At 37.0% G+C, this 22,014-nt stretch overlaps 1 protein-coding gene across 12 annotated transcripts in view; it reads left to right on the top strand.

Annotated features, from left to right (window-relative positions):
- The window catches only part of SEMA4D (semaphorin 4D), a 178,783-nt gene that overhangs the window by 23,078 nt on the left and 133,691 nt on the right, over positions 1-22,014 (top strand). Inside the window, exon 2 of one of the 12 annotated variants that reach the window (XM_027874607.1) lies at positions 13,068-13,128. The exons of the other annotated variants lie outside the window; for them this stretch is intronic. The gene's annotated coding sequence lies outside the window, so the exon portion shown is untranslated. The remainder of the gene's footprint in view (positions 1-13,067; positions 13,129-22,014) is intronic. 12 annotated transcript variants of the gene reach the window in all.

The raw sequence follows: 22,014 nt of genomic DNA, 5'->3' as shown, positions 1-22,014 counted from the left end.
ACATTAAAATGACTTGTTTAGGCTAGTAATGGGCAGAGTAGTGGCTTATCCCTAGCTGTTTTGATTCGGAATCCAGGGCTCTTTCCACTATATAATTAGATGTTCCAGCTCAGACTTACTAGCTATGTGCAAGTCATTCTACCCTTTCTGAAACTCAGTTTATTCACCTTTAAATGAGCTTAATATCACATATACTACCTTCCTTACAAAGCAACATTTATACTACTTGTGGTATACCAGGGGTGTGTGGTAAATATTTTACAATCAGCTCTCCACAAAAATGTACACAGCATATTTTTTAATTTAATCTGTATGATTAGTATTTTCTCCATCACTTCCTTAAATCCAGACCATCAACAAAACAATAAACCAAAACTTTAAACAAGTGTTGTTGATTTCTGAGGTGTAAATGCTCACACTGAAATTTTAATATTTAATTTTATCTTCTGGTATACAGGATGATTATAAGGAAAATGCTTTGGTGATAGGTAAAGTATTTTTATCTGCAAAGTCATCCGGTAAGCTGGCCATTATGAGCTGATGAATTCTTTGACCATTATAGTCCATGAAGTGGAAAACAAAACAAAACAAAACAGAACAAAATGGCCTTCAGTTCCAAGTGGGTTCCCTTTCTTTTTCCTTCAGGAATGCCTGCTGAGTGGGAGAAAAAGGAGTGGGGGCCTAGAGTTAGTTTTTAGACCATCTGCAAGTAATTTGAGGTAAATACTTGAACTAGATCTTTGTGCAATGACCAATGATTTGAAAAACTGTTGAAGGACCTAAATGATCTCAGGTCATTTAGCATTGCTGCTTACTACCTGTTTGACTTTGCAGAGGTCACCCTGGAATTTTGTTCCCTCGTCTATAAATCAGAAAGCAGATTTTCACATAAAACATAAAGTAGCTGCAGCAAAGGGATCCATAGGTTCTTATCTCAGAAGCAAATACAAGAGTTGGTTTTATTTTGAAGCCTGGAGGCGGCAAGGAATGTCTTTTACAAAGGGAGTGTTCTGAGTTGGGCCTGACTCAGGCCAGTCACTGGGTACTTCAAGTCTAATACCTGTACAAAACAAGACACTTGTAGGTCATTCAACAATCAGCAAAAGGTTTAACCCAGCCAGAGCAAAGGAAGGAATACACATCAAGAGCACTTCGAGCTGACCTGGGTGATCAAAGTTCCCATGCCTCTGAGTGTGCCCATAGTCACCTTGCCAGTCCCAAGGCACCTTTTGCCTACTTTCTGCTCATCTGACTGGGAAGTGATATCAGCAATGCTGACATTTAGTTACCTGAGTCAGTTATGCCTTGAGAATGGTTTCCATACCTTCTAAGGAAAAACCATTAGGATTACATTAGGATTAGGTATTAGTATACTGCTTCCACCACATCTTTATACTTGGTGACTTCAGTGCAATTTATGAACATAGAGGATGGTGAAAAATATGTTGTTGTATGTAATTTGGGATTAAAAAATTAATATGAGGACTTCACTGACTGCAAATTTAATACATCAACAGTGAGACGTGGTAGTTAAAAAAGCTCACAGAATATTTAACTTTTTAAAACCTTCATGTAAACAACAGATACTTTCCAATTTTGCTTCACCACAAAGTGCATCCTTAAAATAATTAAGCAAAAGTTATGCCACTCTGAAAATTTGTTACTAGAAAAGAATGTGTAGTTAACTTTTAATCTTTTTGAAACTAATGTTATCCATTATTTTTCACTGGATTTTGTTGCTTTTGATATTGTCTCTATTTGCACTGTTCTAGTTAATCAGTCAACAAGTATTTATCATGTGTCAGCCACTGAGAGAGATGCTGGAGATATAGAAACAAAAAGTGAAACAATCCTTATTCTCAAGGAATTTATATTCTAGCATGGAAGATAATATGTACATACATTAGTATATATAGAGTAAATTAAAAAATATGTTATAAGGTAGAAAATAAATGTAACTATGTCTATTTTGCTTTCTCTATTTTTCTTTCTTGTGAATCACTTCATTTTAGCCTTCCTATGTTTCTCTGAATTCATCATATTTGTTCATCCTTAAAGGTACAATGACATTCTGTTACATTCACATTTGTAACTTATTTGGCTATTTTTTAATCATTGGCTATATTCCAATCATTTGCAAACATATTTTGTTACTACAAATAGTACAACTATTAATATTTTTGTACGTATAAGTATTTTCTTGCTATTTTTAACCTCCTTATAGTATTAATCTATTAGTGGGATTTCTAGGTCAGAGGGTATGAAAATTTTAATGAACTTTTTTTACATGATTCCAAATTGTTTTTCAGAATGGTTAGACCAATTAGTAGCTCTTCTGTCAATGAAAGTCTTTCTATATTCCCTCTAATAGTGAATTTGAGTGTGACGTGAGACTTCAAAGTTGTTTAAATTTGCTTCATTAGTGATTAAAAACAATTTTTGAGACGATTGGTGATAGTTTACATTTTTTTCTTTTGAAAACTTTCAATTGAGGAATGTCTCTTAGTCTTTTAGATTTGGATTAATGAAGGCAAAGATTTGTCAAAATCCATATATTTTCTTTTAATGTGAGCTTCATTGATTTCATTTATGCAAAAGCTATTTAGTTTTGCATAATTGAAATTATCTCTTTTGTACTTCATAATTTCCTTTATCCTGTGCCTGTTCACAAATTCTTTATGTAGCTAACCTGTGAAAGAAATAACTTTCCATCATTCTAGCAACAGGCATTTAAGTACCTACTATACTCCAGGCACTACAGTAAGTGCTGAGGATACACAGAGAGGCATCAAACACAATCCCTGCCTTCAAAGAGTTTATAATCTAGCCAAGGGAAAAAGCATATTTACAAAAGAGATAAAAGTAAATTTGGGGAGTACGGCTGTAGGATCTGAAGGGATCAGGAAAGTTCTCACATAGGGGAAGGTGATAGTGTTTGAGCTTATGGCTGAAAGAAACTAGGTGGGGTGAGAGGGTGAAATTGATGAGGGAACTTCAGTCAGTTGATTTCCCTCCAGCCTACTTGATGTAATTCCAGAAAGTGAAGAGTAAAGAAATTTTCTTCAAGCTTGATGGAATTAGACAGCAGTTTTGTTAACCCTTTACAAGGTGTGGAAAAATCTTCAAGCTTCATAGAATTAAGGTGGCTAGCTATTGATTAGATTGACTAAATTCATGAATCAGCCATGAATGAATGAATGATAAAGCATTTATTACTCTTTATTATTACTATTATTATATTAATATTATACTAACACTATAATATTATTATACTAATATTCCCATGTTATTATTATTACTATTTATTATATTTATCGAAAAAGCTTACTATTTGTGAGACTCTGGGGATACAAATACAAAAGTAAAGTCGGTCCTTGTCCTAAAGGAACTTACATTCTAATAGTAGAGGGAAACAACATATGTAAAGGGATGATGGACAAAGGAGGACTCTTGGGATAAAAATTCATGTTATTTGCCTGTAACTTGTATACACAATAAGTTCAAAGTAGTTTCTAAAGGATATGTCACATAGTAGGAACTTAAAGTTTGTTGATTGATAGAAAGTTCTTTTGTAAGTTAGGGAAAGAATTTCTAAGCAGGCACATGAAAGAGGACATTATAAAGGACAAAATAGACAATTTCAATCATAGGGGCTCATGTGGTGTAGTTTGAAGGGTGCTGATCTAGGAGATTGTGGGAAGATGTCATGCTAGAATGCAGAGGATACCAGATTCCCTACAGACATTCCCTGGGGCTTAGAGATGAACTACTCTAATGAGTAATAGGAAAAAAAAATCACCTCTAGACTCCCCTGACCAACCCTGGGATCCACAGAGGGACCCCTGGAGTCCTACATAGATACTGCAGCAGACAAACTGAAGAGGCAGGCCAGTAGCAAATTGAAGGCAAGGAAGCTGTCCGCAGAATCTTTGGGCAGTTTCAGTACTCCCTGCCCGAACTCTGCAACATTCAAGCCTTGCCATGCCCTAGACTTTTAAGAGGAGGCCAGGGCTACAGGAGATCAACTTTGGGGAGTTCTGGGCAGGTCTGACTTGTGGCACTCCCTGCGCAAGTCAGGCAGCCTGAGACTTTCCCAAACCTGTAGCTCCATGCCTGAGCATGAGAGCAGCCTCAGGATATTCTAGGGGGGTGGGGGCATTTCAGCACTTCTGGAAGCAGAGGCTAAGGCCAGCCCAGTCCCAACAGAGCTCAAACTCAGCTCTAGCCTGGCAAAGAGAGCAGCCTTGGAGCATTCTAGTTAGGGTCTAACATGGTACCAGTGGCCTATGCCAAGCTGTGGGAGAAAGACCCTGGCAAAATCCAGCCCAACCAATCCCTGAAGCCTATGGTGAGAGTGTAGCATAGAAGTAAGCCACTGAGCTCAGCAACACAAGGAAGCTTACAGCAGGGAGAGGTCCCAGAGCCATATGACTAGAGGAAGAGTACCACTTCTCCCAACCAGCCCAGCATCCAAACAGCTGCAGAGACCTTGAAGGAGAGGGGCTTAGTCTGACCCACAATATTGAGGGTCAGCAGGTCCCGCCCACGCCAATCAGTTGCACCCAAGTGCAGGCCTCCAAATGATCAAACCAAGGAAAATTCCAAACACCATGAGGAAATACTTCTTGGATTGAGAGAGGCCCAGGGAGTAGCCTCTGAAGAGAACTGTGACCTCATAACAAGTCCACGTAAAACCTCAGAGAAAAAAAGTCCTCTGGCCACAGAGACTACAGGAGTACATGGAAAAAGTGAAATGAGATATAGAATGGAAAAACTAGAGAGGAAAGAATGACAAGGAAAATTTATGTCTTAGAACAGGTGGGGAAAAACATCACTCAAAAACTGAATGCCCTGAAAATTAGAATGAGCTGGACAGAAAACAATGACTCAACCGTACAAGAAATATCAAAACAAAACTTTAAAAAATGAAGAAAAAACTTAAGAAATATAATATGGTGGCAACTAGGGTACAGTGGATAGAGCACCAGCCCTGGAGTCAGGAGGACCTAAATCTAAATCTGGCCTCAGACACTTACTAGCTGTGTGACTGACCCTAGGCAAGTCACTTAACCCAGATTGCCTAAAATAATAATAACAATGTAATAAATATCAAAGGAGCCAAGATAGAAGACTAAGTAGGTGAAAGTGTGTAGTTAACCTCTTCCCTTCTACAAATAGTCCTCCAAACAGATCTAGAAAATGTACCAGACCAAATACTGATGGGGAAATCCAAGGGGCTTCCAAAAAGTAAGAGGTAAAGGTTTACAATAAAGGATAACCTATCTGGCAAAGCTAAGTATAATAAACCTTTAAGGATTTAAGAGGATTTCAAATGTGTGTGTGGGTGTGTGTGGGTGTGTGTGGGTGTGTGAACAAAGATTCATATAGAGTTAAAAGGAAGGGTTGAAGCAAAATCTATTAGTCTTCAGATGAGCCTAAAAAAGCAGGGGCAGCAGTTATGATTTCAGGTAAGGCTGTGGTAAATATACAGAAGATAAAAACTATTAAGTAGGAAAATTATATTGTGCTTCAAGGTACCATAATCAATATTAGTACTTAATATAGATGCACCTAATAATATAACATCTAAACTATAATAGTTGAGGACCTTTATGTACTCCATTCTGATTTGGACAAATATAACCAAAAGATAAACAAGAAATAAGTTAAAGATTTGTAACTTTTAGGAAAGTTATAGATAATAGACCTCTGGTAATTGCTGAATGGGAAAACTAAGGAATCTACATACTTCTCAAGTATACATTAGCATCTTTACAAAAATTGACCATGTGTTAGAGAATAAATGTCTCAACCAAAATGTAAAACAAGAAAAATCAATAAATGTTTATTAAGTGCCTATGTTCCAGGCACTGTATTAAGCACTGAAGATACAAAAATAGGCAAAAGACAGTCATTGCCCTCAAGGAACTTATAATCTAGTTGGGAAGATAACATACAAATGAACTGTATACAGGATACATAGGAAAGAATTAACAGAGGGAAGGCGCTGGAATTAAGAGGGGTTGGAGAAGATTTCCTATAGAAGATGAGATTTTAGCTGGGATTTATAGGAAGCCAGGAAGGTCAGTAGTTGGAGCTGGGGAGGGAGAGCATTCTAGGTATGGAGGACAGATAGAGAGAATGCCCAAAGCTGAAAGATGGAGTGTCCTGTTTTTGGAACAGCCAGGAAGCCAGTGTCTCTGGATTAAAAAGTACATGTTGGGGAGTAAAGTATAAAGAGACTGGAAAGTTAGGAGGATGCTAGGTTATGAAGGGCTTTAAATGCCAAAGAGAGGATTTTGTATTTGCAAAGATGAAATAAACAGGTCTTGGCAACAGATTGGATGTGGGGGGATGAGAGATAGTGAGGAATCTAGGATGACTCCTAGGTTGCAAGCCTGAGGGACTAGAAGGATATTGTTGTCCTCTACAGTAATAGGGAATGTAGGAAGATGGGGACAGGGTTTAAGGAGAAGGATAATGAGTTCTGTTTTGGGTATATTAAGTTTAAGATGTCCGTTGGACATCCAGTTCAAGATGTCTGAAAGGCAGTTGGAGATGGAAGACTGAAAGTCAGCAGAGAGTTTGAGGCAGGATAGTTAGATTTGAGAATCATCAGCACAGAGATAGTAATTAAAACCATCGGAGCTGATGAGATTACCAAGTGAAGTAAGAGAGAGAAGAGAAGACAGGACAGAACCCTGGGCAAATCACTTCACCTCTTATTTTCCCCAGTTTCCTCAATAGTAAACTCGGGATAATAATAATAGAACCTACCTCACAGGGTTGTTGTGAGGATCAAATGAAATCATCTGTTTAAAAAACAGTGATTAATGCAGTGCCTGACACACAGTAGACAATCAGTAAACATTTATTAAGCACCTGCCATGTGACAGGCACTGAGCTAAATACTAAATACATTATTTACTGATCATAATTCAATAAAATTTATTTAGTAAAGGGCTTTTATAGCAAGAATTTAAAGGTAATTGGAGTCTAAATAACTTCATTCTAATTTTTTTTTTTTTTAGGCAATTGGGGTTAAGTGACTTGCCCAGGGTCACACAGCTAGTAAGTGTCAAGTGTTTGGTCTGAGGCCGGATTTGAACTCAAGTCTTCCTGACTTCAGGGCCAGTCCTCTATCCACTGTGCCACCTAGCTGCCCCAATAACATCATTCTAAAGAATTGGTGGGTCAAAGAATAAATCAGAGAAACTTTAGCAAATTTCATCAAAGAAAATGATGAGACAATTTACCAAAACTTATGATATTCAGTTAAAGCAGTTTTGAGGGGGAAAATCTCTTTCTAAATACTTTCATCAACAAAAGAGAAAAAGAACTGGGCATGTGATGAAAAAAATTTGATCAACAACAAATCAGAAATCCCCAACAAAATGACAAAGTAGAACTTTGCAAATTAAAGAAAAGATTAATAAAATTGATAGCAAAAGACCATTGAATTGATAAAACAAGGAGCTGCTTTTAAAAAATAATAAAATAGCTAACCGAATTAAAAAGATAAAGGGAAGCCAAATTGTTCGTATAAAAAGTGAAAAACTTACAACAATTCAAATTTATAAGAATAAGATCTATTCTCCATATGATAAAGTCAAATGATATGAAGAGGTAATTTTCAAAGGAAGAAATCCAAGCTATCAGCAATCATATAAAAATGCTCTAAATAACTTAATAATTAGAGAAATGCAACAATAATTAGAGAAAAGCAGCTTTGGTGTTCCACCTCACACCTATCAGACTTGTAAAGATAACAATGGAGACAAATGACAAATTTTGAAAGTACACTGGTGCATTGTTGTTGGAGCTGTGAATTGATGTAGTCATTCTAAAAGCAATTTGGAGATATTCCCAGAAATGTACCAAACTCTGCATGTCTTCTGACCTAATTATACTACTACTAGACCTATACTACCAAAGAAATCAAAGAAAGATGAAAAGAAACTCTCTGTACAAAAACATTTATACTACTATACTACTTTTTTCATGGTAGCCAAAAATTGGAAACTGGGGGTGGGGGTAGGAAGGGGAATACCTTCACAAATGACCAAATTGTGGTATATGAATGTAATGAAATATTATTGTGCCATAAAAAAATGCTAGAATGGATATTTTCAGAGAAGACTGGGAAAGCCTGTATGAATTGATGGCAGAATGAAGTGGGCACAGCCAGTGAACAATTTATACAATCACAACAACATTTCAAAAATAAACTTAGAGAGACTTTAGAAGGGAAGGAGCTATGATGACAGAGTAAAAGGAAGCAGTGTGGTGAGCTCCCTACCATAAACTTCTCCAAACTTCTTCATCTAGAAAATGAACCAGAATAAATCCTGATGGGAAATCCAGGAAAAAAGTCACAATCCTTTGTCCAAAACAATTCTTGTGTGCATCTTGGCAGGAAGGCTCTTTTGTTCTTTTTTTTTTCTCTTTTATGCTATTTGTGGTTTTTTAAAATGAAATTTCTTTTCCTATTTGTTCTTGCTGGATTTTGTTGACAGAAATGCTGATGATTTCTGTGGGCTTATTTTTTGTCCTGAAACTTATAGCAATGGATTTTCAGTGATCCTACAGACAATGATTGCCCTCAGAGCCCATAATTTAAACTAGCATCCTCCCACAGGTGCTGCATAGAAGAATCAAAATTCTAGGTGACTCAAAAAGCAGTTGGAAAAACATACTGGATTTTGGTGTGCCATTTTGTTTTTTGCTGAGTTGTTCCAGACATATGTGACTCTTCATGACCCCTTACTGGGGTTTTCTTGGCAAAGATATTAGAGTGGTCTGCCATTTCCTCCTCCGTCTCATTTTACAGATGAGGAAACTGAGGCAAACAGGATTAAGTGATTTACCACACAACTAGTGTCTCAGGCTGGATTTGAACTCAGGTGTTCCCTGACTACAAGCCCCGTGCTCTATCCATTGTACCATCTAACTTCCCTTAGTGTTCAATAGCATATTACAAATGATGATTTGAATAGTACAAGTAGCATAAGGTATACTTGGAAAAGTAAATGGGTTTGTCATGTAGTGAGAGAGGGTAATAGGATGGACAGCCTGAGGGTTGTACTAGTATCCATAAAATACTAAAAGACCTATAGAAAGAAGGCTCCCAGTGCATTAGGTTGATGGAAGGATGTGGACAAAAATCCCACAAGATGAGTTATAATCTACAAAAGTGCATACTTTTGATGAGATCCTGAATCTATTAAATATTTATAAAGTCTTTCATTATACTTCCAGTCTTCTAGGTTTGTAATCAGCATTATCCTTCATTCCTTACTCTCACTCATCCCACATAGCCAATTAGTAGTCAAAATTTGCCATTTCTACTTCCACAAGATCTCTCAAATTTGACCCCTTCTCTCTACTCACACAGCTACAACCTTAGTTCAGGTTCATCACCTCTCATCTGGATTATTGCAACAGCTTTCTGATCATCTCCCTGCCATATCTCTTACCACTCAAGTCCATCTCTCACACACTTTTGCCTAAGTGATTTTCCATAAGCACAGATCTGATTATGTCACTCCCCTACTCAGTGAATGCTAGTGGATTCCTGTTGTCTGAAGGATAAATAAAAACTTTATTTAGCTTTTAAAGCCTTTCATAACCTGGTCCCAACCTATCATTCCAGCCATATTGAATATTACTCCCCCTTCCACATTCTATGATCTAACCAAAGTAACCTTTTCTCTATTCCTCAGCCAAGACATTTCATCTCCCATCTCTGTTATTTGCACTGGCCATCCTTTGAATATACTCTTTTCTCACCTGTACCTCACATAATCCCTCTCTTGCAGCAAGATAGAGCTCAGGTACCTCTATCCTCTTCTACATAAAGCCCTTTCAGTGTCAGTACCATCCCTCTCAAACTACTTTATATTTATATACTTATATATATTTATATTTATATACTTCATATTTATTCTCTTTATATGCTTGGATATGTATTTGCTATTTTCCCCATTAGAATGTTTCTCCATTAGAATTATTCTTACAAATAAGTATTATTTCATTCATTGGATTTTTATATATAGTGCCTAGCATAGTTCCTGGTACATAATAGGCAATTAATAAGTACTTGTTGATTGACATTCTCATTTGATCCTTTAGTTATCTTTTTTTTTTTTTGAGGGAATCTGGGTTAAATGACTTGCTCAGGGTCACACAGCTAGTAAATGTCTGAGAATGGATTTGAAGTCAGGTCCTCTTGACTCCATGGCTGGTGCTCATTGACTGTGCCACCTAGTTGCCTCCTTTAATTTCTATAAATTAGAAATATGGGTGTAACTTTTTATAGCATTTCTTTTCACATGTATGCCATTATATTGTGTTAGAAAGACTATTTTGGACAACAGTCTTGAATTACTCTAAGAAAGTGACTAAAAGGTCTACATTTTCTGCAAAGATGTTACTAAGAGGCATATATTCTAAGGAAGTCAAAAAGAGAAAAGCTCCATATACAGCAAAATATCTATATCAGCACTTTTTTTTTTAGTATTGAGAAACTAGAAACAGATGTCCCTTGATGTGGGAATGACTAAACAAACTATGGTAGGTGAATGCAATGGAATATTATGATTTTGTTAAATCACTGATATATTGTTGAGGCTTATTGAGAGCAAAGTAACCCTAGGTGAGTGGTAGGACCCAGAATTGAACTCTTAAGTCAATTTCTTTTTTCCATTATGCTAAATTGCCTCTGTAAGGAGTTGTTAAATCATGGATACCTTAATGAGTCCTCCCATTTTCATATTCATTGAATGGTTAATATAAAGTTAAGTGATCATTCAAATTGCTGAAATTTTGGAAAAGAGGGGCAACCAGGGGTTTTCAGTTCTGTATATAAAATGAAAATTCTTTCACATTTTTTGTTTGATTTTTCCAAGGTCATGGACCAGTAATAAATGAATGTGGCTATCAATGTGCAATAAAAGTAAGACTTGTTATCTGCTATTGTATTCAGATTGGTTGTAGATGATGGAAAGTTATTCCAATTTCTGTCCATTTGAAGTTTGGTAGTGTCAGAGGAGAGAATAAGGGGCATACAGAAGACAAGCTGTGAAAACAGAAATAACAAGACTTGGCAACAGATTGGGTATATGGGATGAGAGAGTATGGAGTCAAGGATCGCACCGAGGTTGTGAGCCTGAGTAACTGGGAGGATGGTGGTGTCCTTAAAAGAAGTCCAATAGGCTGTTGGAAATGGGACACTAAAGGTCAGTAGAAAGGTTAAGACTGGGTAAGTAAGTAGATTTGACAATCATCAGCATAGAAACGATAATTGAATCCATGGGAGCTGATGAGATCACAAAATGAAATAGCTTAGAGGGAGAAAAAAAGAGAGCCCAGAACCTTTTCTGGGGGTTAACTATGATTATAGGCATGATATGAATGATCATGTAGCAAAGGAGACTGAGGAGCAGTCAGAAAGTAGAAGGATAAACAGGAGAGAGGTGTTGCAAAAACCTAGAGAGAAGAGTAAGGGAAGAAAAATGATTGACAATGTCAAAGGGTACAGAGAAGTCTAAAAGGATAAGAATTTAGAAAAAGGCCATTAGATTTGGCAGTAAGGAGATTGTTAGTAACTTTGGAGAGTCAGTTTTGGTTGAATGATGAGGTCAGAAGTTAGATTGTAGAGAGCTGAAAAGAGAGTGAGAGGAATTCAGGTGTGGGCATGTTCAGTTTAAGAGGTCTATAGGACATCCTGTTCAAGATGTTTAATAGCTGAAGGCAATCAAGTGGCCCAGCAGATAGAGCACTAGGCTTATAGTCAGGAAGACTTGAGTTCAAATGTGGCCTTAGACACTTACTAGCTTTGTGAATCTGGACAAGTCACTTAACCACCTGAGTTTCCTCAGCTGTAAAATGGGAATAATAATAGCTCTTACCTTTCAGGGTTGTTGTGAGGATCACATGACTTAATATTTGTAAAACACTTAGCACTGTGCTTGGCACATAATAAGTGGTTAATAAGTGCTTGTTTCTGTCTCCCTCCCTGTTGGAGATTAAAGACTGGAGGTCAGGAGAGATAGTAGGATTGGATAAATAGATCTGAGAATCATCTGCATATAGGTAATAAGTAAATCCATAGAAACTGATGAGATCACCAACAGAAATAGTATAGAGGGAGAAGAGGCTGCAAGGAGATAAAAAAGAATGAGAATTATGAAAAGGCTATTAGATACAGCAATTAAGAGATCACTTGTAACTTTGGAGAGAGAATTATCAGTGACAGGTCCAGAATGCTAGGAGATGGGATTTGAATCTTGGACTTTCTGACTTCAAGCTTAGTACGCTTTCTAGTAAACTAAGTTTCATCTGTTTCATATGTTTGCTTCATACCAGAACAAAATGTAACTGAAAACCATATGGCACTGTAAATAAAGCTTTATGTCAATATATTCCATATATAACCAAATATGCACAATGTCATTGTATTGGGTTCCTGCTATTTGTAATTATATAAGAAGTAAAGCCTAATTGTATTTAGAAAACAAGTGTTTTTAGTTGTGTGCCTCCCATCCCAAAAAAAGGTATTACTTTCATGTCAAGGATTTACTTTGTAAATATAGAAAAAACTTATAGCTGCAAAACAGCTAATAGATGTATTAGCTTTTCTGAAGGCCCATGAGTAGCTGAATTGTTTTAACCTATGTTCTTTCAAGATCTTTCAAGATCTTTCAAGATCACCTCTCCTAGTTTTAAGATAGATAGACAGACATATATACACATATATACATCCACATATACATACATTTTTTTCTTCAAAAAGGTGATAGTTATGTGAATATCAGCTTTTGAACTGAACACTACTTAGATTACTGTTCAAACAGAAAGAAAATATATTAAAGGACTGGCTTTTCTTTGTATTGCCTTAAAAAAACAACAACTTCAGGACTATTTCTTGAGGACTTTTTTGTTTCTAGAGATTTAGCTGATAAGGGAGGAGGGATAGGGAGGAGGTGGAAAAGCATAAGAAAGAATTGCTGATAGGATATTTAGGAGATAACTTTTACACTCATGTTTTGTCACCTCCTATTACATAGATTTTGGGACATGAAGTTTCAGTAGCACCAGTCTTTGGAAAAGGGTCAAGACGGAAGTGGGGTAGGTTATGTATTTTGTTTAAATGTATGTTGGGGAGTGTGGGGACAATATTTATTGAGACAAATGGTACATTCCTTATTTGAGACAAAGAATAATTTTGAAATAAGAAGCTCTTGGAAAATAATCCCTGAGAGGATGCCTATCAATTGGGGAATGGCTGAATAAATTATGTTATATGAATATAATGGAATACTATCATGCTATAAGGAGTATGAAGGGAATAGTTTCAGAAAAACCTGGGAAGACCTATGTGAACTGATGCAAAGTGAAGTGAGCAGAACCAGGAGAATAATGTACAGTAACAGCAATATTGTAAAAGATAATCAACTTTGAAAGACTAAGGTAACTCTGATCAATGCAATTACTCACTACAATTCCAAAGGAAACATGCTATATATCTCCCTATAGAGAACTGGCAGACTCAGAATGAGATTAAAGGCTAACTTTTTTTCTCATTCTTTTTTTTTTTTTTTAACATAGCCAGTGTGGAAATTCACTTTGCATAAGTCTACATATTTGTAATGGGTTTTCTTTTTCTTGTCTTCTTAATCAGTGGGGGAAAAGGGAGGGGGAGCAAAAGAATTTGAAATTGGGGAAAAAAGAATAAAAGTCTATGCTTAAAAAAATAAAAAATTTAAGAAGAAAAAAAAATCAGCAAATGCTAACCTCCCCCCAAAAAGAGAAAATAATTCATTAAAAAAAAAACCAACACAATCTTGAAAGTACATACAAACCTCAAAAACCAAGCATAGTAAACTAATTTTCTCCCAAGGATCCAATAAATGTTTGTCCTTAACAATAACTTTTAGATTTCTTTTGACTTTTAATGAATAAACCATTCCAGATACTGTTTTGGTTATGAAGTACCAACCAAATTTTGGCATAACTTAGTCTTTATTTGTTGTTTTGTATGATCTCCCTTAAGAAAAAATCTCTACTAGATTTAAAAACCAATATTGTCTTTTAATTCTGCTCCTCCTATTAAATTTGAATTTTATTATTTACATTTCTTTTTCTTAAACCGGGGATTCTCAATTAACTTCTTTTTACCTAAAGTAGTGTAAGTATAAGTGTAAGGATTTTAAGGATAATTACCCTGAATATAACCTAGATGTGGTGGTCACCCCTCTCTTTAACTGCTATTGCTTCATTTGTTTATTCATTCCCTTGTTCCGTTCTACGGCAATCAAAGAAGCATGGTATAGACCTAGTTTACATATAAGTGCTATGGTGATATACATAGTCACAGTTTTATATGAGGATCCTAGTATATGTTAATGTGCATCTTCTACATAATAGGGAACTTTTTCCCATGCCTCCATGTTAGTCAGCCACATTCAAAGGCATCCTAATAGGGTTTTATTAGTAATGTAATAGTGTACAATGCTTTATGGTTACAGAGTGAGTTACATGCATTATTTTATTTGATTCTCTAATAATCCTTAAACTAGGGAATAGATTATGCCTGTTTTACTCTAGTTCTTGAAAGATATGTGATTTTATCACTGTGGGTGCTTTTCCCACCAAATTATATCACAAGCCCTCCTTTCATTAATAGCAAGTATTGATGAGTTACTGTGGCTCCAAAAAAATCAACTGGTGGCACTTCAGTATTCACACAAAATCTGCTGCCTATAATCAAACCTTTCCAGCTTATGTACTCTTACATACAGAAAATACTTATTCTCAAGAAGCTTAGAATTAGGGGGCATTAGACATAAATATAAATGTGAAGTTATTGTGAAAATTGGGTGGTATTTAATATGTGTTATAGTCAGAGTAGTCAGAGAAAGCTTGCAGTACTGAATCAAAAGTTTCTTGATAGTTGTTAATTTCAGGGAAGCCAAGTTGTGACAAAAATCACAGAATCAGAATGACATAATCTAGTGTGAAGGAACCTCAAAGGTCATGATCCTTTAAAAAAATGTTTAAAATCACTGGTTATATTTAGTTTACATAAAACACTAAAAATCATTCTATCCTTTGTACTTTTAAGTACCTACCATCATTAGTTAGATGAAAGGGAGTGAGGACATTTATGAATATAATTTGTTCTGGAAGAATGTTGGCCATTTTAAATAGCAGTTCTTTGGAGGAGTGCAATCTTTTCCGAATGAAACACCCTCATAAAAATATATTTTTTTAAATCCAGTAACTTTCTCAGTTTGTGGCTTATTGAGGAAAGAGATGCTTATGGATATTGACTTTTCCTAATAAGGTCAAACAGATGAACTAAAAGTGTTTATATATATATGTGTATATATATATATAATATATATATATATATATATATATACATAGTGCAAAAGTTTAGATAGGGTAAAAGAAAGGTTAGGAAGGTTGTTTTGCTATACCTTCATCTAGTCACTTAAAGAAAGCCCTTTTACTAATTTATTTGAACTACTTGTATATATTTGCTCCTTAGTTATTCCTATGGACCTTCAGAGCCTGGTCTTCCTAACTTTCCAATCCTGATAAACTTTACTCCCCTTCACACCTGCTCCAGCTACACTGGCTTAGGAGTTGTTCCTCACATAGGACATTTCATCTTTCTATGCATTTTATTTGCTGTTCCCTATTGCCTAAAATATTCTGCCTTCTCGCCTTTCCTCAATTTCCTATTTTTTGCCACTACAAAAAGAGCTACTATAAATATTTTTGTACATATATTTCCTTTTCCTTTTTTCTTTAATCTCTTTGGGATACTGACTTAGTAGTGTTATTGCTGGGTCAAAGGCTATGAAGTTTTATAGCCCTTTGGACATACTTTCAAATTGCTTTCCAAAATGGATGGATCAGTTTACAACTCCTCCAACAGTGCATTAGTGTTCCAATTTTCCCAGGTCCCCTCCAACATTGTCATTTTCCTTTTCTATCATATTAACCAATCTGCTTAACTCTGTCTTAGTTTCCTCATCTGTAAAATGAGCTGGAGAAGGAAATAGCAAACCATTTCAGTATCTCTGCCAAGAAAACCCCAAATGGGGGTCATGAAGAGTCAGACACGACTGAACAACAATAGATAAACTTTATTTCTTCCTCTGAAACTTCCTGTTCATGTCCTTTGACCATTTATCAATTGGGGAATGTCTTGTATTCTTATAAATTTGACTCAGTCCTCTATGTATTTGAGAAACAAAGTCTTTATCAGAGAAATTTGCTGTAAAATTTCCCCCTAGTTTTCTGCTTTCCATCTATTCTTGACTTCATTGCTTTTGTTTGTGCAAAACCTTTTAAATTTAATGTAATAAAAATTATCCATTTTACATTGCATAATCCTCTCTATCTCTTCTTTGGTCATAAATTCTTCCCTTATCCATACATCTGACAAGTAAACTATTCTGTGCTCCCCTAATTTGCTTATGGTATCACCCTTTATGTCTAAATCATGTATCCATTTTGATATATGGTGTGAGATGTTGACTTATGTAGTTTCTGCCAAACTGCTTTCAAGTTTCCCCAGTTTTTGTCAAATAAGTGAATTCTTGTCCCATCATTGCCATTTACTACTGTGTATTGTTTAACTAATCTATTTCTTAGCCAGTACCAGATTGTTTTGATGATTATTACTTTGTAATACAGTTTGAGATCTGGTACAGGAAGGCCACCTTCTTTCACATTTTTTTTTTTTTGTTATTGATTCCCTTGATATTCTTGACCTTTTGTTCTTCCAGATGAATTTTATTATTTTTTCTAGTTCTGTAAAATAATTTTTTGGTAATTTTGTATGGCTAATCATAAGTAGATGTTGGTTCCACTTTTCGAAGGTACAAGTATTATCAGAAATACTTCAGGTTTTGGTCCCTTTCCCTTTTTCCATCTCTTCCCCCATCCAAATCCTAGTTTTCCTAGCCCCAGACAACTTTACGTCAAAAAACTCCCAAAACAAAAACAGTCTCCTTACTCCCTTTGCTTCAGTTTGGGCGTATTCCAGTCTAGGTATTCAAAGACTATTTACATTTTAAAAAAGATTTAATGCTAATAAACCCCAAATCTGGGAAAGATTAGGCGGAGCTCTTTTTTAGTTACTATTTTCCCATACATTGTCCCCTAAAAAGTACCGAGGTCTGCTTGGATGGGTTGGCCTCCTGGGGGCTGCCTGTCACCTGGAGGAGGGGGTGTTGCCCCAACGAACCAGGCCTCAGAGCTGCCCACCTTCACTTCTTCCTAAGGGCAGAGGGATGATTGACAGGTGTGGCCATGGGAAGGCCCCTCCCCCCTCCCCAGACCCAGCACTTCCGAATCGTCGGCCACCACCAGGGCCTGGTACTTGATCACGCACACCCGGAGCCATGCGGGAGTTGTACGGCTCCCACTGCTCTTCTCCTTGGGTGTACCTGACACTGAACACAAACCCTCATCACCTCCCTACCCCACCCACCTCCGCCCCGGCCTGCCCCGCCCCGAAGAAGGACGTCTCTAAAGGAAGGAGGCCGAGGCCCGGGGCCTGCATCTACTAAATGAAGTTGTGGTGGGAAAGAAATTGACAGCGCGCGTTCCCACCCGGGTGAGGAAAAGGGAGCCTCCCGCTCACTGCGCAGCCGCGACGGAGGCCCGGCGACGGAGGTGCTCCGACTGCCCCCCCCCGCAGTGCACCTGCGCGGATAGGCTAGCACGTCCTCAGCCTCCCCTGCCCCCCTTCTCTCCGGCCATATTGGGCTCCTCTGGTGGCCTAGGGAGAAGTGGCTGCTGGTCACTGCCCTTCCCCAGCCCCGTGCGGGAAAGCGAGGCAGGGCTGGGGACCCGAGTCTTTAAACCTCCCTTCCGGGACAGTCTTGAGGGAAAGACGGATCATTTTTTTTTTTCCTCTGATCCCACAAGTAGCAGGGACCCGACCCAGGGTGGGGGTCCTCACCTTGCGCTCTCCTCAGCCCTAGGGCGGGAGAGCCGGGGCCCGGGACCGCGGTCTCGCCTCCCGCCGCAGTCCCGGAAGGGCCCCTGGCTGCCCACCTGACTGGGCCTGAGACCTGGGCACCCGCAGGCCTCGTTGGTTACGGGCATTTACCTGGGGGAGAGAACCCGGCGCTTCCGTGGCGTGGCCTCAGGGGCCTGTGACTGGGTCTACGGGTCTACACCGACCCTCAGGACCCCGGGCCCAAGCAGGCCCTCCCCACTGTGCACCCTGCCGCCCACTCACTATTAAAAATTACCAGTGGTGTATTTGAAGCCTTCAGACACCTGTAGGTACGCTTAATTATTGACCAGGTTATTTTATTTGGGAAAGTCATTTGAAGTACATACCTTGAAAATGAGTTCGGAGACGAATGTCATTTTCAACAAGTTAATTAGGGTTATTTTAGGTCTTTTGGAAATCTTGTTTTTTCCACTTTAAATTCAGACTGCTTGTAGGAAGCCGTCTCTGAACTCTGTTAATTGGGAGTGACTTGTTCCTCTTTACAATACTATTTCCCTTGGGTGCTTAAGTATCTTTTTTTATTATTATTAAATTATAGATTTTGTACTTGTTCTGTCCCTTTATGCTTTGTGAAGCCAAACACTATGTCTTATCTAAACTTTGCATATCTCCCAGCTCCTGGAACTGTACTCTAAACAGGGGCTCATTGTTGCCTGCTTTCCTCCTGTCAGCCTAGGCCCAGAGAGGTTAAGCAATTGGTCAGGCAGCTAGGAAAGAGAGAGAATTCGAACTCATCCTCTGAATCCAAAATCAATATGCTGTATCCACAATAATCATGCTTGTTGTATTCATGGAGACTATTATTACTAGGTGATTAATCCCTTGCCAGTTGTGAAAGATGCAACGTGCAGAATATTAATATAGGTGTAAAAAAGCAACTATTGTGATATAGGGTGACATCAAAGCCTTAGTACCTTTGTAAGCTATCAGAGCTTCAATTTAGCTAAGACTTTTGGGACACCTTGTATACTTAAAACTTTTCCACAGTGGTTACTTCTGTATAATATCAAACATATTTTAGTAAGTATTAAATATGATTGATAATATCTTCAGTTGGAATTAAAAGCAAAATAGGTCTGCAGTATAGTATATTTTTGAAAGCGCTATCTAAAAATAGTTAAATTTTAAAGTTATGCTTCTAATTACAATTTCTAATTACAAAACTTTAAACAAAAGGATTCATTCCATAAGAAATGAGGAAAATGAGATTTTACTGTAGTTGCTTTTTTATTTCTCTCCCCCGAAGGTTAACTGGTTTTAAAAACCTGATCTACACTTATAAAATGCAGTTTAGATAAACAACCACTCTACAAATGTTTTTATATTCTCAAAGAATCAATGGAGCCAATATTGTATAATAGCCTAGCCTGATCAGAAGACCAGATTCTAATTTTTTTAGTTTTTTTAAATAGCTGTGTGACTTTGAGCAAGAACAATATTAATATCTTATATTTACTTATCTCTTTGTGTGTAAAAAGCATCTTCTGATTTTATTTGAATTGGGTAATAAACTAGAACTCTTATTATTTTCCTTATAGAGAACTGGGAGCACAGAGAGAAAGCTTCTTGCTCAGATCAGTCAAGCATTATTTATTAAACACCTTCTGTGTTCCGGGAACTGTGCTAGGCTCTGGGGATACAAATGCAAAGAATTAATCCCCACTCAAAACCGAGATATATTCTTATGGAGGAGACAACAAGTATATATGTAAGTATATAAAGAGCAACAACCACAATAACACTTAAAGGGAGGGTACTAGCAGATTGGAGGAATCTGAAAAGGCTTTATGTAGAAGCAGAAGCATGAGCTGCATCATGAAGGAAAAGAGATTTTATGAGGCAGAGGTAACGAGTACATTCTAGGTATGGAGCGCCATAGAAGATAAACTAGTGCAAAGACAGATATGTAATATCCTATGTGAGGAACAGAAAGAAGGCCCGTTGACCTCTATCTCAGTATAAGAGGGGAAATAATGTTCTTTGTGAATATATAGAGAAAGGGACAGATTTGAGAGACGTGGAGGTAAAAATGGCAAGATTTGGAAAGGGATCTGTGAGGTGAAAAAGAGTGAGGAGTTAATAGTGAATAGTGAATTTTGAAACAGGGAAGGGTTTGGGGGAAAATATAGTAAGTTTTGTACATAATGAGTTTGAGATGTCTCTGAGATATCCAATTTAGTCAAAATCACATAGTTAACTGAATTACTTAACGTTTTTTGGACTTCAGTATCTTCATTTATAAAAGAAAGGAATTGTACTCGATGTTTTTTGAAGTCCTTTCCAACAACTCAAAAAAATCCAATGATCTATAGTCAATTCAATTACATGATAGAACTTATTGACTAGAAAATTGACATGAGAAGAAACAAGTTAACATTGATAGACATAATTTTTGGTCTTTTCTGGACAAGATTAAGGTCAAATGTGAAATTGCTAATTTTTTTCTATAAATTTAAAAGTTTTAAAAATAAAGTGTTGTAAAGCATTGTGATTTTATTTTTGCTTTAAAAGAGATGGTTTGCTAATTGTAGCAGTTGATGAAATGAAAAAGGATTTTCTTAAATTCATAACTTAAACACTTTGATTTTAGAAATTACTTTTCTTAGTAAAATGATTTCTCTGGGTAAGAGGACCTAATTGTTGAGAGCTTCATTAGATTGCTATGTCCATTTAGGTAGTTTAGGATGCTTTTCACTAATTTTTCAAATTGTAGCTATATTTCTACATTAATACAGTTTTAGAAAATACATAAAGGATAACTTGCAGTACAAAAGATATTTCTGAGTTTGTGAAATTGAAAGAATAGCCCATATCTCCTTTTAAAATTTAGCTGATGATATCAGGCAATCAACAAGTATTTATTAATCATCTGCAATGTGCCAGGATAGGTGCTGGGGGATATACAGATACAAAAAAATTAAACAATCTGCACTTCTAGTGAACTTATGGGAAGACAAGTACATATAAATTATAGATAACATAAATATAATGTTAATAAATACAAACATATACAAAGAAGTTAACTACAAGGTAGTTTGAGAGGAAAGACACTAGCAGTGGAGGGATTAGTAATGGTTTCATTGAGAAGATGATCCTTGAGTAGTATCTTAAAGGAAGAGAGAGACTCTGGGGTGGAGACAAGGAGGAAATGTATTCTAGGCAGGGCAGACAGCCAGTGAGAAACAAGGAGAAGACCAATTCAACTGGATTTCAGGGTGTGGGAAGGGAAGTAATACCTAGTGAGGCTGGAAAGATAGTTTGGGGTCAAGTTGTAAAGGGCTTTAAAAGCTACATGGAGGAGTTTATATTTTATTCCAGTGGGAATAGGAATCCACTGGAGTAATAATTGAGTAGTGGAGTGACATGGTCAGGTCTTTGCATGTGGAAAATCACTTTGCAGCAGTGTGGAGGATGGACTGGAGTAGAGAGAGTTTTGAAGCAGGAAGGCCAATTAGAGGCTATTTCAATAATCTGAGAAATGAGGATTTGAACTAAGGTTAGCTGTGTGACTGGAGAGAAGGGCTTAGATATGGGAGATGTTGTGAAGGTAGATATGATAATATTTAGTAACTGATTAGATATATAGGGTGAAGAAGAGTGAGGATTTAGGTATAACCCTGAGGCTTGGAACCTGTGAGACTGGATTGATAGTGTTACCTTTGACAGAAATAGGGGATTTTTGAAAGGGAGGAAGAATTGGGGAGAAAGATGATGAGTTCAGTTTTGGACATGTTGAGTTTGAGATGTATCAAGGACATTTCATTTTGAAATATCTAGTAGGCAGAATAACAGTTTCTGTGTAGAGATGGTAGTTAAATCCATGGGAGCCGATGAAGTTACTAATAGACTATCAATGGAGAGTAGAAGAGGACCTATGACATATGACCCTGGGGAACCTGTATATTTAGTAATGTGAAAGATGAGCAACCAAAAGAGACTGCTAAAAAGTAGACAGACTGGTAACCAGTAAT

The sequence above is a fragment of the Vombatus ursinus genome, unplaced genomic scaffold, assembly GCF_900497805.2.
Source record: "Vombatus ursinus unplaced genomic scaffold, bare-nosed wombat genome assembly UNPS02014807.1, whole genome shotgun sequence".
NCBI classification, from domain to species: Eukaryota; Metazoa; Chordata; class Mammalia; order Diprotodontia; family Vombatidae; genus Vombatus; species Vombatus ursinus.
This window is presented reverse-complemented; position numbering and strand designations above follow the sequence as displayed.